This window comes from Perca fluviatilis, chromosome 12 (assembly GCF_010015445.1).
Source record: "Perca fluviatilis chromosome 12, GENO_Pfluv_1.0, whole genome shotgun sequence".
In the NCBI taxonomy this organism is placed as follows: Eukaryota; Metazoa; Chordata; class Actinopteri; order Perciformes; family Percidae; genus Perca; species Perca fluviatilis.
Window position 1 is genome coordinate 6098616 of NC_053123.1, and position 13996 is coordinate 6112611.

Genomic DNA, 13996 nt, shown 5'->3' on the forward strand with positions numbered 1-13996 from the left:
ACAGGGGTGCGTCCCCATTGGCTAATGAGACTTAAGGGGAAAGTTTGAGTGACAGCTCAGCCTCAGTGCAGGTAAACTAATGTTAGATACTCAGAGTCTGGTCTGGAGGACACACAAGCCACTCCACAGGGGATTCCTACAAGATTAATAAAGTGTAAGTATTATTAATATATATATTATCTGTGATCTACGTTGCAAGAATGGTTACTAGACATTTGTTGTTTCGTTGTGTTAAGTGACTAGCTAGCTAGCTAGTAAAGCTTTTTTAAGTTAGCATTTAACATTAGCTATAGGCTACTGCTAACGTTATCTAAAACTTGTAGCCACCCGGCTACCTTACTGAGCTAATAATTTACCATGGGAATCATGTATTCTTCGTGAGGCCTTACTCAATGGAGCTGTATTAATTATCGTCTTCTCTCTGTAGAGACCTGCAGGACCGAGCAGAGCTACGCTCTCCCAGGTAACCTTAGTTAGTTACGTAAGCTATATTATGGTCTAATAGGAAAAATTATTATCCAGCTAACTACTAATTGTTGTGGTTGCTATTGGCCTGATAATACACAATGCTAGGGTATTGGTTAAGTTGTACAATGTAGAAGCTGTGAATGTAATATATATAGGGTTCGACACATACATTAGATAATGTTCCATCTGTACACACTGTTCTTTCTTTGCACTACCTTAAGATGGCAGGATTCGAACGTATTTTTTTTTTTTTTTTTACGCTGTAAATGTCAACAATATTTAGAATTAATGCATAGTGTTACTACTGTCCAAACTATGTACTTTAACTAACACACCAGGCCCTTGACAAATACTTTACCTAGTGATCCTTATGGTTTGATGTGATGTGCATGTGTCCTGGTGGCTGGCCATATCTTACTTTACACATGTGTCAGTCAACGTGGAGGTAGGAATCTAGAAAGTGTGATCAATAATATTCCAGAAATAAGTGTTCCAGTAGTGTTCAGAAAGCTAGAAAAATGTTTCTAGAGTGCAGGCTTATTACAACAATTTATTATTGTGCTAATTTACAAACACTTTTTATCATCCAATAAGGTACTTCAAGCTTTACAATAAGAATTCAAAGTGAAGGACTACAGCCACATCCCAGCCCTTCAGAGAACTGTCCTGTAGAAAAGGCTGTCGTCCAGACTGGAGCGGTGGGCCATCAGTGAGCTCAGGAGACCAGATGATCCCAGGCGTCCAGGAGTTGTGTGTGATATTCCTGCACCACCCTCAGAAGTGTTGTTGCAGACACAAGTCAGCAGAGAAATACAGCTTGCCTTAGGTGAAACTGAATATGTGAAATATATACATAACCCAATTACTCAGTATGTTTGTGTATTGTTGGTGATGAAAAACTGACCCTGACCTGTGATGTACTGCAAATAATGACTGACACTGAGTTCCAGCTTCTTCTACCACCGGGGCCCCAGCAAAATATGTTCAAATATCCATTATGTATGTGAAGTTTTATATTGGACTAAAAATAAAGCATTATAATAGTCTCAACCTTATTTCCTGTTTTATATAATGAACCAAACAGACAAGGGTGAATGTAAAAAAATGTTTTATATATTATGTGCATTTTAAAATATAATTACAGTAAGACAATGTAAACACAAATTAAATTACAGGACAGTATACTGTAGTAGGATATATATTGACATACAATGGACTAAGAAACTACAAGTACACCAATGAAAACTTAAGAAAAAGGTTATTGTAAGTGTTAACTGAGTATCTGAGCAAAATATGATCAATACATACACTATTGGTCTATACCCTGGCTGTTTGAAGCCTTCACACACAGTGTTTCCTCCACAGAGAGACCGAAGGCTCCTCTCCCTCTGCTGCTCCACGTCCTCCTGGTTGGTCTGCCTGCTGCCTGATGTGAGCTGTAATAGAAAATTATAACAAAGTTTCTTACACAAATCAAATGGTAACAAAGTTCTTACTGATAACTGAGGCGTCCAAGGTTGTGTGATTTACAATTAAAATAACTTGCTTTTAAGTAGCCATTAGCAAATGTGTAGGCTTTAAAAACACTATGAACATTTTCCTTATGCTGACCTGCTTGCAAATGCAACAGAAGACATGTAATTAGAGTTAGGATAGCCAGTCTTTGTCATAACTAGGAAAGTACAGAGGAGCACAAAACTATAAAGATGAACCAGTTAAGCAGTGCTAACACTGCATTTGTACTGTACAGTATGTGTCAACCTCTAGATATAATACATTCACAGCTTCTACATTGTACAACTTAACCAATACCCTAGCATTGTGTATTATCAGGCCAATAGCAACCACAACAATTAGTAGTTAGCTGGATAATAATTTTTCCTAATAGACCATAATATAGCTACGTTACTAACCTTTAGGTTACCTGGGAGAGCATCGTAGCTCTGCTCGGGTCCTGCAGGTCTCTACAGAGAGAAGACGATAATTAATACAGCTCCATTGAGTAAGGCCTCACGAAGAATACATGATTCCCATGGTAAATTATTAGCTCAGTAAGGTAGCCGGTGGCTACAAGTTTTAGATAACGTTAGCAGTAGCCTATAGCTAATGTTAAATGCTAACTTAAAAAAGCTTTACTAGCTAGCTAGCTAGTCACTTAACACAACGAAACAACAAATGTCTAGTAACCATGCTTGCAACGTAGATCACAGATAATATATATATTAATAATACTTACACTTTATTAATCTTGTAGGAATCCCCTGTGGAGTGGCTTGTGTGTCCTCCAGACCAGACTCTGAGTCTCTAACGTTAGTTTACCTGCACTGAGGCTGAGCTGTCACTCAAACTTTCCCCTTAAGTCTCATTAGCCAATGGGGACGCACCCCTGTAAGACCCGCCCACGCGAGATGTTTGTGTCAGAATCGCAAGCAAAAAGTCAGGGAGCGCAAAGGAGAAAGCTGGGAGCATGACTGCAAACGTGATGGAGAGAGCAAAAGACTGATCATTGAGAAAGAAGCAGAGGGAACTGTAAACAAAAGGACATAATATCAAACAAATAAAAGACCAATAGTTTACAACTACACAAATGTTTTGTTTGCAAGTTTTAAGTTTTACCTTTGAGGTGACCATTTTTTTGCTTGAGTTAGTGTTTTTTGTTTGATACTTGAGAAGTTTTGCTTGGAATTAAAGTCACAAAACTAATCCCATATTTTTTCCCTATGAAGATATCTGAAAAATCGAGGTCGTACTATATGCGGGGTCTAGACTTTTAAACATCCACAACAACAGGTGGCGCCCAATAGCGGTAAACTGAATGTACCTGTCATGACCACAGCCGTCAATCCAAACTCCCAACAGAGCGAGAAAGCCTGTAAGATGCAGAGACACGGTGAGCGATCCCGAACAAAGCGGCTCAAAAGTAGACCAAGTTAGCAAAGAAGTTTTGATTAACGTTAAGATGATGGTGATAAACGCAGCAGAGTCCTCAGACAACTGCCAAGTAGCCAATAAATATGGCATCACATAATGTAATATACGGAGATGGCGAGCCCAAAAAGACCGTCGCCGGGCACAAACAGCCAAAGAAAAACGTACTGCGGTCCCGAAACCGGCCGCTTCCGTGAGATTGACCGCAGGGTGTGTGAATATGTGACTGAAAGAGATCTCTGGAAATCACCAGAGAGTTAAAAATACCCGCAATCGAGTTTAAAGCCGGCCTCGGCTTGTAGTGCAGGCGAATGATGCGCTGAAACGGGCTGCGTTTGTGGCTGAGGACAAGTCTCGGCCAGCGCTTGTCTTCAGACTGCAGAGAGAATTTCTGCGCTCTTTTTCATACAGACTTCTTTATTAAAATGAAATTTGGCTTTCAAAAAGTATTTTTCCAAAAATGAGTTTTGAAAAAGAAGGGGTCGTCTTATAATCAGGGTCGTATTATATTCGGGTCAATACGGTAGTTTTTTTTTTGTTGTTGCAATAAACGCCCTTGAAACCTTCTCTGTTTTCAAACTCAAGACTTGACACATTTCATCCCATTTGTAATCGCGATTGAAATTTCGATTAATTGCACAGCCCTAGCAATTGGCAACTTTTAACTTCAGATTGATTGTAAATTGTTACTGGTGGCGACCTGATGATAAAATGAACCTTTCTCTCATCAAAGTCCATGTCTTGTATTTTCAGTAACATATCCAGGCATCACTTAACTCATCTTAATCCTCACTTATCAGTCTAATTAGAAAGCCACAGTAGCACACACGGGAATAAACAAACTGGAGAAGTCACCTTGGGGCCCGCTTAATTGTCCTGGGGATGCCAAAATAGACACTGCTGATTATTTTGGTTTACACGGGGAGGAAAACAGGTGCCTCTCATCCATGTAAACATGCCAAGGATTGTTGGTCTGCTATTATTCTGGGCAGTGTGTGAGAGGGCAGGCAAGACCATGGTCATTTATCATTGCCACTTAGTTAGTCTGTCTCAAGAATTTTGGAATAGGGCATAGCAGAATGTGGTGCTCCTGTGATCATTGATTATAAAGTTAGAACAGTGCATGTGACGATGACACAAAACAAAAAAAAAAGCATACACTATTAGACTGAATCAAGCATTAGGGCTGCACAATCAAATCCATTCTTTATCGTCATCGCAATATCAACTTGCGCAATAAACACATGGCGAAAGCCTCAGACACTCAGAAATGTTTGGAGTTAGTTTAAAGAAAATATCTGGAGAAAACGGCACTTTGAAATGTAACTGCTGTTCTTTTTTTAGTGGTGCCTTTTATGTTCAATTCAATGTTCAATTTGTTCAATAAAAGAATGTTGGAAATGACTTCCTTTTGTTTGTTTTTAATTCAACAAGCAAGTTGTTGTACTTAAGCTGAATACTGATAGCAGCAGAAATGCAGAACTGAGTACATTTTAATATCTGTGTATTTATCGCAAGTAATATCGCTATCGCGATATTCAACAATGTTATCGCATATTTTCCTCATTTCGTGCAGCCCTATCAAGCATGCATTATGAATATTAGATAGTGTGTATATAAAGAAGTCGTGGGAATTGATGGAATATGGCTGATAAGTCCCGAGTGACCCACTCTGTTTGGAGCTGCTGTTTTGCCACTGTCACAATAAGAGACTCTGCATCTGTCTCCCTTTTATTTAGCTGAATCATTTGCTCCCTCTGAGACATTTACAGCTGGCTCATATAGCTCACATTACGCACAAGGCACTGCACAAATTAAAAGTAGGAGATGCAGAAGTGCACTTAGGGCAATTCTTGTGCACAATGTGTCATTATTACACTGTGCTGCATCTCCAGGAACAACAGCTCAATAAACAGCCTGCACATGTACCAAATCCTGCACATCCATGGATGAATCCGTTCTGAGCAACTCCCACCACCTCACACTTTTTCAATAACTACAGTGGTATTTGTGCTATTTAAATATGCTATGGCGAAAGGTTGGGCGATATGGAGAAAAAAAAAACATATCGATATTTTTGACGAAATACCTCAACATCAATATTGCGACGATATTGTAGTGTTGACTATTGGTGCTTTCACACAATATTTACAGAATGAGATTTTTGATTATTAATCATCAGTAATGTAGATATAATGACTAAGTGGACAAAACAGCTACAACAGTCTGGTAATGACATCACTTTACTATAATGCAGCCTTTAAAACCAGGAAAACACAACACTGTCGTATCACGATATTACGATATCCAAAATGTAAGACGATATCTAGTCTCATATATCGATATCGATATATGTTGCAGGAGAATATGTGTTTGAGAGATGCTTATTTTCTGTATTTTGTGTTGTCTTTGTAAAGCTGCGGAACAGACCTCCAAAACAAATTTCCCTTTGGGGACAATAAAGTATATCTTATCTATCTATATCGATATATTGCCCAGCCCTACTATGAGGAAATATACCCCCTGCATGATGATGACTAAGTGGGTAAAGGCAAATAACAGAACAGTCTGGTCCGTTCAGAAAATGACATCACTTTACTGTAATGTAGCCATTAACACCAGGAAAAGACAACACTTTGTCATATTACAACGTCATATCACGATATCCAAAATGTAAGACGATATCTAGCCTCGTACATCGATATGGATATATAATATCGATATATTGCCTTGCCCTATTAATAAACCCCTGGCCTGCACATGTTCCGTCCTACCTTCCATTGTGTCTGAAGGGCCAGTGAGTCATCCTGATTGGCCACCGGTGGAGTGTGTAACCTTGGTTAAAGCTGACCCAGCTCCAGACCACCACCACCAGCTAACTCCCTGCAACAGTGATATCACAAATCCCGCCCCCTTCATACCAGCTGTGTAATCAGAGCGCTCTGCGTGGCTTATCCTTTGAATGTGTGAAGGGGACGCTGACAAACAGAAGTGACAGACATTGATAGTGTTGAGAGGGGGATGAGGGGGGCCGGGGGCAGCTGAGGAATGCCAACAGACATGAAAAAAAGGAAAACAAAACCTCTGGTGAGTGACAGGGCTACAATAAAGATGATGAGGGTGACTCAGCAGGACAGAGGTACCGTATAAATAGAAAATATTTAGGTAAATCATTGGTAAAAAATAAATTAAATAAATACCCATTCTAGGGAAAATAAGATTATCAATTTTAACCTGGGTACCTCTCACAATAATGCCATTACTGCCATTGAACAGTTTTCTTTGAATAGTTTCTTCAAGCTACTTATATGATTGTATCAATTACCAATGCTCTATAATTAACCTTTCTACATGAGTATCCAGAGGAACATTTCTCTTTTTCAAGATAACTTACATCTTGTCTTACTCACTTAAATTGAACAGAAATGACTGCAGTCATAGTTCTGCTGTATCACATTATATCAGAAGCCTGCCAGGCGATGTGGACAGAAAGAAACCGAGAGAAACAGAGACGGAGGGAAAGTGTGAAGTAGGGAAAGAGGAGGGTGAACTTTAAATTGGCAACCACAAACCAGCAAAATGACTAGTACCAAATTAAAACGGAGCAGTTTGATGTGAAGTGTGGTTATTCACATGATGGAATCGTAATTTTTTAAACGATTCCAAGTAGGAATCGGTTCTCGATGCCCAACCCTACCGATTAGTCGACTAATCGACTAAGAGGGAGCAGCCCTAAAAATGACACAACTATATTCCAACTATGGGTCCGGACTTTGAACTTAAACGTGGATGGATCTGTTATTTTCCTCAAACTGCTGTCCGCCATCCCGTTGAAAACCTCTTCCTCTTCAGCTAGTTAACTTATGTTCAAGTTTCCCTCATTAAAGGTTTGAGCGCCACCTCGAGGAGCCATGAAGTAACAGCGCTGGGAGCAGGGGAATCCATTCAGAGCGCCTTATTTCCTTGATTAAAATATCAATATTTGGTGCCAGCGTGTCGATTATCAAATCGCACAAAGAAGGACAACGATATATTGCTGTATCCATATTGTGTCCCACCCCTACTCAGGTGTGTGTATTAGGATGGTGTCACTAAAAAGTTACTATGGCAAAAACCTCAGGTGGTGAGGAAACTTCTCAATCGCTTTCACCATAAAATGTTTCACCAACTGCACTGGATTGGCAACAGACACTCTGATTGCGCGATTCAGGTTGTTAGCTAATCGTTAAATCGGTAAATCATCTGGGAGTTATTATGGCGTTGAAGAAACTGACAAGTGATTAACTTTGAAGAAAAACTGAAAAAGAATGACTCTTGGCATCAGTGCCAAGACATCTTGCAGAGTTTCACAGGACATAATGACACGCATGGACAGGACTTCACAGTCAGTGCACGGAGGAGAGAGTTAAGATTACAATCACTGCAAACCACAGTTAACTTGTTAAACCACACAGATCATTACTGGTATACTGACTGATTAATGGAGCCGTGCATGCACAGCTTTTATATATGCACACAGCTTTTATCAACAGGCAGTGCTGCCAAAAGCGCCATCTGTGCAAACACAATGCAATCGTGTTGGCCAGTAAGTCTGAACAGAGGCCACCTGCAGAGTCTTCATTCACAGGTCTTTGCCCGGTAATAACCACTCCCCTCACTCCAGGCCAGATCAAGCCACTCCAGACACAGCCGCGAGCTATTTCTTGACGTATGGATCTATATTTAGAGACAAGTGGGCAGCAAACTCAGAGACACTGTGGGTCATAGTTCTACAAAGGCTTCAGACTCGGGATGGGGAAGACAGGTGCCACAATGGAATACGCCTCAACGCCAGAGAGTGTACACACAATAAACAAATATCGTTGCATCACTATATTCCTCATACATTCATTTAGTAAGACAATAGAGGTGATCAAAGAGTAGATCTGATGGAAACCAAACATTTGTCATTTATCAACTTCAACTCGTTCCACTGTCTCACCTCTCTCTACGACACTCACAATGTTATTGTATCCAAACACAGAAAAGGCGATTAAAAGGGTCAGTTCATCCTAATTACAAAAAAAACTCAACAGTTTAACCCAGGTTTTGAAATACAGTGTGCTTCAAATTTCTGCTTCCTCGCCTATAAAATTCACAGCACCGCAAAAACATTAAAAAAAAATTCAACAGCAAAATCTCTTTGAACAAAATATAATCCTATTGCCCTGAATCATCCACAGACACTACTGTGAAAGTTTCTCATCAAAAGTACTTTTTACAAAATAAATGGTCCCCTATGAAATGGTAAACAGCATATTAGATTATGTCTGGAAGGACAAATAACTAGGGCTGCAGCTTTCAATTATTTTAGTAATCGAGTATTCTACCGATTATTCCATTCGATTAATCGAGTAATCGGATAAGAAATACTTTAGTTTTATTGAAGAGCAATAATATACAATAGTTTGGTTTAACATTTGTATTGCCTACATTGCTTACAATATCATCTCTCAAAAAACTAAACATATTAAGTGCATTTAAGTGCCATGTTACGTTGTTTTTAAAGAAAACATTTTCTGAAATGCAATAACAACCTCAAACTACGGCATACATTAAACATACATAAACATTACCATAAGTTGTGCAACTTAACTTTCAGAACTACAAGTTTCAACCTGAGACTGATCTGTACATAGGCCTATATGTAAATATTAGTTATACTTAACCTATTTTCATTTATATATTTGATTACAATGCTACACAGCTCTGTTACACTTATGCTAGTAGATCGTTGATCAGCTGTTTCTCTGTGAAGAGAGAAAGTGAGAGAGAGTGGTGTGCAACAATCAGCTGTTTTTCCAAAGGGATAGTCAACAAGTCGGCTCTTTAGATCAAATCGTGGTCACCACTTCGCATTTTCTTGTCTTTGTTTTTGGTAGTTGTTGTGTTTGGTGTAGTTTCATCGTCCATACGACTCTGTGATTTACTTTGTGTAATGGATGATTAAGTTAGACTCCATGTTTTCTGTTGACATGCTGAAGCATTGACGTCGTGCTATTATCGTGGTAAGCTAGTCGGATTTTGCAGTAGACCCACTTTACAGAGTTTTCGTTTTAATTACGTTTGAACTGATTCCAAACTGTGGACACTTTCTGTTTTCTCCAGCCTGTCTCTTAGCCCCTTACGCTCTTTCTTCATTTTGTCTTCGTGGCATGTGTCGCCAACAGTAATAATCCTCCGTGCGGAAACACCGTGAGCAATACAACGTTGGTAACATTAATTAAACAAACCTTCGAGGCAAATCATTTTGCATCGAGGATACTTAGTAATCAAATTATTCGAGTTAATCAAGGAATGGTTTCAGCCCTACAAATAACTGTTGAATTTTAAAAACTTTGGTCCAGAATTAAATATCTCAACAACTATTGGAAGTGAGATGCCTCGATAACTACTTGATCCATCAACATGAAATATAACTTTGGTGACCCCTTAACCTGTGATTGGTGCCAGTAAGCTAATGTTAGCACGCTAACCACTTTCAGTCAATAACGCTTAGTAACCATGGACTGTATATAAATTAAATATATTTCTCCACTTCCTCCCACTGTACAAAAGTGAAGCCAAAATATGGATGTGTGTGCCGCCATCTTGTAATTTTGGAGCGATAGTCTGCATAGTAGTGATCGAGCAGTGGAGATGCGGTATCAACGTTCTGCCCATACACCCGATCAACCAATAACGAGTCAATCACAGTCAAACACAACGTTTCCCCCTGTTTTTATAAGACTGTATGGCTGCAGCCTGGAACCTCCGGTACCATGCCCTCCTGAGACGGGGCCCAGGCATGAGACGGGAGGGCATCAGATGGGAGGCATGAGACAGGAGGCTCCAGGACTGCAGCCATACCCAACTCTGTTTTTATGGCATTTATAGCAGCTAATAAAAAACAAACTTCTCAGAAAAGCTAACGTGGAGGGTGTGGGCTTTATTACCTATACTGCAGCCAGCATCCAGGGAGCGATCGAGATGTTTTGGCTTCCAGCTTAAACTGGTGCTAAATGCAAGGCAAACTACATATTTAGGGCCCTATTTTAACAATCTAAGCACATGGCATGAAGCGCATGGCGCAGGTGCATTTAGGGCGTGTCCAAATCCACTTTTGCTAGTTTGACGGCGGAAAAAAGGGTCCGTGTGCCGGGCGCCTGGTTCAAAAGGGTTGTACTTAGTGTCTTCATTAATTCATAGGTGTGTTTTGGGCCAATCAGAGTGTCATTTCCCATTCCCTTTAAAATCCAGGCATGTTTGTACCTTGGCGCATTGCTATTATGACGGAGGATTTGCACCGTAATATTTAATTTGTAATCTTTAGCATGTTTGTGTGCTGCTGCGCTTTTCTGTGCGCTGTGTACGAGGAGCATTTTACTAATTTGCTGTTAAAATAACAATGAAATGCTGCGTTTTTGACTTTAGAGCAAGTTTTTGTTCGGCAATGGCGCGATCACTTCCCGCTGCCTCAAGATAGCAATACGCCAACAATGCACCTGAACACACCTCCCTGTAAGACCAGCACGCCCATGGGCGCACAGATGGGTGCAGGTGCATTTGCTATGTAAATGACGCGGGCGCTGGACGGGAAATTGACAACTGCGTCGGTCTTAAACTAGCAAAGACACTTGTGCTGGGCTTTGCGCTGCGCTGGGTGCAAGATAGGGCCTAGAGTCTTCTCACCTAAATTTCGAAATCAACACTTACTGTAGGTGATTATAATTGGTTTCTTGTATAGAAACAAATCATGTCTATCTTACCAGCATGGACTTGACTTTGTTAAAAGTATTTTAATGTCAATGCTGGACTACGGTGATTTACTATTTATGCATGCACCAGCCTCTGTGTTAAAACCTTTAGATGCAGTCTATCATGCAATATTGCATTTTATTACTGGTGCCAATTTTCGCGCACACCATTGTGTTCTGTAAACTCTAGTGGACTGGGACTCTTTGTTCTGTAAGAGAACCAGGCATTGGTTGATGTTTGTCTATAAGGCTATAATGCATAAGCTTCCTGACTACCTTAGCGGACAATTACATTGGAAAATTGGCGGTTACCAAACTCGTTCCAAAGATTTGTTGGTACTGGAGGTTCCTCCAACTCATTCAGAGGCAAAACTGTGTTTGTATAATGCCTCTTCTACTTGGAATGAAATTCAAAAGGAACTGAAGCTAGATGTCTTGGTTTTCACTTGGCAATTTAAAGCCATGCTTAATGAACAAATTGTTGTCGAATTCAATGGTTATTTGTAATTGTGTTGTGTTTCTGTATTTTTTAAATGATGCTGTACACTAGGGCTGGGCAATATATCGATATTATATCGATATCGTGATATGAGACTGGATATCGTCTTAGATTTTGGATATCGTAATAAGTGTTATCTGTCCCTGGTTTTAAAGGCTGCATTACAGTAAAGTGATGTAATTTTTTCAACTTACCAGACTATTCTAGCTTTTCTATTATTTGCCTTTAACCACTTAGTTATTATGTACACATTATTGATGATTATTTATCAAAAATCTCATTGTGTAAATATTTTTTTTGTAAGCACCAATTGTCAGCGCTACAATATTGCCGCAAAATCGATATTGAGGTATTTGGTCAACAATATCGTGATTTATTTAGATTAGATTTTTTTCAATATCGCCAAGCTCTACTGTACACGGGGCTCACCTGTGAAAGAGACCTGTGTCTCTTGTCTCTCCCTGTATAAAGGTGAAATAAATAAAAAAAACTATACAGTCTATGCGTCAACTCTGGTTAGTAACACGTTGCTTGGTAACTGGCTGCTTAAACAAAAATGTCTCTCGTCTTCCTTCTACTTACATACGTACATACAGAATATATGACGTTTGGAGGCTTTGGAGTTGTTTAAAGACAGACTGACGAAGCTGTGCTGAGTAACAAAAATAAAGTATGCTAACAACAATGAGTAGCTTACTGTAATGGGTATAATACTACAGTCTTCAAAGAGCAGTATGTCAGCATTGTCATTGTGTGCAAATTAGCATATTGACATGTAGCTCAAAGCAAAGCTGCTAGACTCAGAGTCGTAGACTCTAAACAAAATTCTATTGACTTTTGATTGTATTGGGATGGAGCCAGAAATCTCACAGATGACTAAAGAACAATTTAAATGAAAAATACTATACCCGCATATTGAGTTACCACTAGACGCAAGTGAGAAAATGTGTATTATGCATGGGCTAATTAGGGGGAACGGACGCTTGAATCACTTATCCCTCAATCATCAGTTTTATATGAAGTGACAAGAGTTTAGAAAATGTGTAATATTATTGTATGTAACATGCAAAATAAATATGGGATCAAGTCTTCTCGAAAGGTGCTATAGCTTAAAGATTTGGGGTCTTTACCCTTCAGTTTATTAACAGGCCTAATGGCTGACCTAGCCTACTGTAGTTTTTGAAATCCCACTCTCTGGCTGCTTCATAAGTGCTACAATAATCAATACTCACACTCAATTCTCAAACTCCTTATTTAGAAAACATTTTTTTAAAGCTGCAAATGTGTCAGGTTGCCACAGCCACCTAGCTGGTTCCCCCCAAGAACTAAAACAGCCAGCTGCTTTCAGCTTTCAATTTAGGGAAATCCGGTGAAGCACCGTGAGTTGACTCTCCTCAGCAGACGATAGTTGCTGAGTCATTACTACTGTATGTGACCTTAACCACCTCCAGCTTTCTGTTTGAACTTGGATCTCAGACTATCGCACACGGCTCCTACATGACCTATAGAGCTTCTGGTATATTTTTTTTGGAGCAAGACAATACTTTATAATGGACAGGCGAAACACTGCAGCACAACCACTATCAATACTCCCATCAGTATCTAAGCCACCGCCTCCGGAGCACAATGAGGACGGCTCTGCCTCACAGTGCAGCCTTGCTCCCAAAGGCAACACTACACCTGAGGACCTAGCATCAATTCACTACGTATAGTATTTCTCAGTCTGAGCAAAAGCCCTCAATTCTATACCGTTAGCCGGTCATGTCCTTTAGCTGAGGCGCATATGTGTGTGTCTTTGTCGAATAGCAAGTAGCCTTCCCATGCAGCGACTCGGCATCATTTTAATGCCAATGCGTAGTTACCATCCGCTCAGAAGTCAACGCTGCCGTAACATTTGCATTTTTTAACTAACTAACCGCCGTATATATGCGTCGCCTTACCTGCGGTTTCAGAGAGCAGTCCAGCGGTGGAAAAACTACGAGCAAGACACGCTGCGGCTATCATACACGGTGGCTCGGTAACGTTATACTGGTCCTTAACCCAGTGAGGAGAAGAAGACACGCCGGCCACGCAGACTGCTGGGTCTGCGAAGGATGCTCAGCATGAGCACGTGACTCTGGAGTACAACCTGGCAGTGTGAAGTCACTGATAGATGGACAACAGTCAACATGTGTGTAGGATTCTTAGGAAGGAAGGAGGTCAGAGATAAATCTGTCCTCATTGCAGTACTAGGAGTAGTAGTAGGAGTAGTAGAAGACCTTCTTCTTTTACTAGCCTACTGTTTATGTAGGCTAATTGTATTTAGCCTACAATTCACTTACAACAG

General features: G+C 40.1%; 1 protein-coding gene across 2 annotated transcripts in view; it reads right to left on the bottom strand.

Annotated features, from left to right (window-relative positions):
- Nucleotides 1-13745, bottom strand: part of slc4a3 (solute carrier family 4 member 3) — a 95888-nt gene extending 82143 nt beyond the window's left edge. Inside the window, exon 1 of one of the 2 annotated variants that reach the window (XM_039818628.1) lies at nucleotides 13611-13745. The gene's annotated coding sequence lies outside the window, so the exon portion shown is untranslated. Of the gene's footprint in view, nucleotides 1-6170; nucleotides 6225-13610 lie in introns of those variants that run through there. The other variant, XM_039818629.1, reaches the window with a different exon arrangement.
- Between the last annotated feature and the right edge of the window lie 251 nt (nucleotides 13746-13996).